At 60.1% G+C, this 4,551-nt stretch overlaps 2 long non-coding RNA genes across 4 annotated transcripts in view; both read left to right on the forward strand.

Annotated features, from left to right (window-relative positions):
* Positions 1–4,551, forward strand: part of LOC102502638 (uncharacterized) — a 23,374-nt gene that overhangs the window by 5,730 nt on the left and 13,093 nt on the right. The window contains exons 4-5 of one of the 3 annotated variants that reach the window (XR_001370291.1): positions 1,122–1,307; positions 1,651–1,897. The exons of the other annotated variants lie outside the window; for them this stretch is intronic. This is a non-coding gene — a long non-coding RNA (uncharacterized LOC102502638). Of the gene's footprint in view, positions 1–1,121; positions 1,308–1,650; positions 1,898–4,551 lie in introns of those variants that run through there. 3 annotated transcript variants of the gene reach the window in all.
* On the forward strand, positions 51–1,102 carry LOC102502353 (uncharacterized). The gene is made up of 3 exons (XR_334378.2): positions 51–177; positions 321–759; positions 899–1,102. It is a non-coding gene; the product is annotated as an uncharacterized LOC102502353 (long non-coding RNA).

Here is a 4,551-nt window from a genome sequence, read left to right on the forward strand (position 1 = left end):
AGGGCTGCGGCGCCCCGGTTTGGGCTCCGAGCCTCGGTCTGGCCCCAGGAGTGTGGGGTGCAGGGGTGGACGCTCGCTCCGGCTGCCCAGGGACGCTCTCGGGCTCGCCCTCCACAGGGACAGCAGGACGTCGGACTGCGCATTGCTCAGCAAGCCAGCAGGGCCGCTGGCCTGGAGGTCAGTTAGGGTTAGGACCCAGGCCCTGCCCCGTCGCCAAGTCAGGGTCTCGTGGGGGTCAGCCCAGGGTTGCAGGTCTCACGCCCTCCAGGTGGCTTCGTGCTATGCAGTGGGGAGTGCTGACGCCTCGATGCCCACCCCAGCTCTGCGCAGTGAGTCACTGCCTGGCGGTCCAGAGAGGGGCTACACGGGCCCTGCGTCCTCCACCTCGTCCCCGGTGCTGCCTAGCAGCTTCTGCCCTCGCCACCCTCCCTGCTGAGGGTACCAGTCATTGATTTGGGGTGCACCTGAAACCCACGCTGGCTCCATCTCAGGGCCCTTAACTGACGACGCCCACGAAGGTCCTGTGTGCACACGGTCACGTCGGCGGTGCCAGGGCCTGACCCCTTAGGGTGCCCATCCTAGTCTGTGCCCACTGTGCTAGTCCCACTCCGGTCTCTGACACGGGGCCTGCTGAGCGCTGCGGGGACAGGCAGGACCGCCAGGAACAGCCGGTGTGCTCCGGAAACTAGAAAGCACGTCCGGCTTGAATACAGGAGAGACGTGGTGACCCTGCTTGCTCCTTGGTCCCTGTTCTGGACGGTACGTGGGTGCCCGGGATGGCGCAGGGAGCCCCATGTGGAGGGTGGCAGATACCCTGGCTGGCCCATGTCAGCCGCGGGACCTGCCACGTATGCTTGGCCCTGTTCCGTGATCGGCTCGCTCTAAACCAACGCCACAGGGTGGAGTGTGGCTGAAGAGACCCCGCAAAGCAACCACAGGTGGAGAGAATACGAAAACCAGGAACGCGGCCAGCGGAGAGGCGAGAGCTGGCCTCCAGCTGCTGCAGGCCTGAAGGCCGAGCGCACCACGCCGATGTGGGCACGCTGGAAGCAGCTCCCTTAGGAGACGCCGGGTGAGGGGAGGCTCCTAGCCCACACGGACGTGAGCGTACTCATTTCCAGTCTTTGTTCTGGAGTTGTCGTGCGTGCCTCGAACCTCACCCCCGGTGGCACGCAGAGGAGCCTCGAAATCCGAAAATGAACCCCGCGTGAGCCAGCGCCTGACTCCCAGGGCTCACCCAAGGCCGGGACCCACAGAGAGCGGCGTGTGCAGCCGTGCTCGGAGTCAGCCGAGGTGCCCAGTGGCCGGTGAGCGGGCTGGGGACTGTGCCTCTGTGAAGGCGGGGCCCTGACACGCAGCTCTGACGCTCCGTCCCCAGCACTGTACCCAAGCTCACAGGGTCCTTGCGTCGATGAAGTCCCCGCCCTGCTGCGGACGCGCTCGCTCAGCGCTGGGCTGCGCGTGGGGGTCCGAAGCCTGTGGGTGGGGACAGACTGTCACAGTTCCTTTGGCTTTATGTTAAGGAACCCCAAACCTCGCTCATTTGATAAGTGACGGTGCCTGGGAAAATCTCGCTCTGCTCCGTTGGGTTCATGGGGATATGGGATAATGCCATCTTAATTGGGTTGACGTTGGTCTTTGCACTTCAAGGAGGGTTTCAGATGCAACCCGATCTGGGCCAGCTGGCCGGGGCAGAGTTTACCTACGGAAGGAAAAACGGTCCACAAACAAAGGGCAGCCTACTGCTGACAGCGAAGCCCGAAGCCCGGGTCCGAGCGGCCGGGCCCTGTTCCTGAGCTTGCCACTCACGACGGGTCCTTGCCCTGTGTGTTCACCGTCAGTCACATCGCTTCTTAGAGAAAACCTTCAAAATTCTTTTTTTCCAAGATACATTTTATAGGGTGCGTGTGCTCACTGGAGAGACAGAAAGTGAGAAATCGTCCCCCCGGGGTGGGGGATGGTCACACCACAATCCCGTCTCCTCTTTGGATTTTGGGCATGCATGCCCACTTACCCAGTGTGAGTTTTAAGCTGCTGGTCCAGAACTCGAACCGCGGCCAGCCATGTGGGGAGCCAGTGATGTAGCCATTACACCATCGGCGGGTCCCTGCTTGTTTTCTTTTTTCTTTTTTTAAAATTAAATCATTTGCCTTCCCATTTAATCTCGATTAATGATACTTAAATAATATCTTATGTATTTTAAAGTGGTCAAAATAAAAGCGATGCTATAAGAAGTTGGGGAATAGTGAGAAGAGAGCATCTTTTTTTTAAGAGGGGGATTTTTGCTATAGGGCACGTACACGGCCGGAAAGACAGACAGGGAGACAGAAAGCCGGAAATCAACCCCGGGGGTGGCCACGCCAATCCCTTCTCCTCCGTTCTCCCCTCCGGATTTCGGCATGCACGCACATGTGTAAGATTTAAGCCACTGCGTCTGGGACTGAACCGTGGTCGATGGCGGGGGAGTCCAGCGATGTAACTATTCCACCCTCAGGAAAAGGCCCTGTTCGCTTTCCGTGCCGCCCGGGGTGCCAGTGCTGTCCCCGGTCCCTGGCAGTTTACCTGCGTACAGACTGATGGCCGCCTTCTCCCCACACCGGTGCCACGTGACTTTTAAGTTGCCGTGTCAATGCCCCGTGCGTCTTCACCGCAGGTTGAAAACCTGCTCCTCGTGACTGGGTTTTTATGGGCTCTGAGTCAGCGACGCGAACGGGCACCACTCGGCTGCAACTTCCCTTTCTTCCGGGACGGCCTTCACGAAGCCCTGACGCTCGCTCCCCTCGCGGCCAAGTTTCGCCCTGATGGGCCCGCACGTGGTGAACACGCCTGGCACGACGGTGGGGCTAATGCCACGGCCCCTGGCCAGGCAGTGCCACTGAGTCCTGCCAGCTCTGGGCAGCGGCCTTGGTGAGACCTCCAGGACCCACGGGCTGGGGTGACACCACCGTCCGAGGTACCAGAGCGGGTGAGAGCCGGTGGGAGGGCTGCTCGTTCTGGGCCGAGAAGGCAACCATCGAAGTCGCTTTCTTAGCAGCTAGCTTGCAAATTAAAAGCTATTCCAACTACACTTTGTGCTGGGGAGCTTTAAAACATGTATCAATATTTGTGTGGAAGAATAAGCTGGAACAGTTACCGCGCCAGGGAGCTTTAAAACATGTATCAATATTTGTGTGGAAGAATAAGCTGGAACAGTTACCGCGCCAGAGGGAGATGCTGACCCAGCCAACACTCGTTCAAACTGCCCCAGCTCTGCTTTTAACCCCGACGTCACTGTCACCACTGCCTTCCTGATACCTTGCCAGGTCCGCCTCTCTGCTCCGTCCTGAGACATCTACGCGTGTCCTTTCCTGCCGTCTCCACGGCTCGCCGAGCGGCTTGTATGTTACCGACATGAAGCGTCATGTCATCCGTGTAGCGTGTCTGCCCCAACCTGGCATTTGTCACACACTTTCTTCATGGTACCTTTTGCCACACAAAAATTTAGATTTTAAAATACGTAAATGGTCTCTGTTATGATTCCTAGGTTTCGACTCACAGGCTCCTTAATCTGTGGGTTGCCCTTTAGTCCCCAACTTCACATTTTTGTCTATAAATATTTTTCATGTGTAAGTCCCCAGAGGAAGTCCAGGTTCGATTCCTGGTGCAGCCTAAAGGCTGGCATGACGGTGTCCACCGGAAACCCCTGCTGGCCGAGACCCCACGGGGACCCTGCCTGACCAGAGGCGGGTGTGCTGGTGTGTGTCTGTGGTCCCCGGGCTGGGCGGCAGGGTCACAAAATGGCCAGACTGTCAAAAAACGAAACAGGAAGGGAAAAGGAAGGTGAGTGAGCCCCGAGCCAGGCCGGCGGAGGTCGGGCGGCGAGTGACCACCAGCGCGTGGTGATGACATGGTGACGTTCTCCGTCAGACTAATGGCCGGTTCTGCACCTCAGACGGCAGCCCTGTACAGGGAGTGGGGGGCTCTCGACAAGCCGCGCTCAGGGTCTACGCGGGAGGCTCTGGTGAGACGAGGTAACGGCTGGTGATGCCTAGCACCGTCTGCGAAGACCCCACTCCTACGGGCGCAGGGCCGCCCGCACACCCCGAGGCTCCAGAAAGCCCTGCCGTCTGCTCCCTGGGAAATCACCCCCTTCGGGAGTCTTCACTCTGCCCAAGAAAGGGGCGTCATTCTGGGATCTGCTCGCATCTGCTCACGGCGGTCACCCTCGTGGTCCACGCTCTGTGACCTGGGCAGGGGAGCGGAGGAGGGAGGTGTGCTCGCAGCCCTACCCTCTTGGCCTCCTGCCCTGCACTCGCCCGAGGTGAGCGCCCGGCTTCCTCGGGTCAGCAGGGGTGAGTCCCACACGTGGGCCCAGGTCGCCCTTTGTCTCTGTGTGCCTGTCGAGGTGTGAGACTCGAACCCTCCTGTGATGAGGCACCGGCACCAGAAGCACCCCCAAGCCGCTCAGGGTCGGGCTGGCCCAACCCCGAGTGGGGTGCCAGTGTCCTGGAGCCCCGAGCCAGGAGTGAGCGGGGCGCTGAGGGTGTGGCTGCCGAGGGGGCAAAGCCCCCG

Source organism: Tupaia chinensis, unplaced genomic scaffold (genome assembly GCF_000334495.1).
Source record: "Tupaia chinensis unplaced genomic scaffold, TupChi_1.0 Scaffold000211_1, whole genome shotgun sequence".
Taxonomy (NCBI): domain Eukaryota; kingdom Metazoa; phylum Chordata; class Mammalia; order Scandentia; family Tupaiidae; genus Tupaia; species Tupaia belangeri.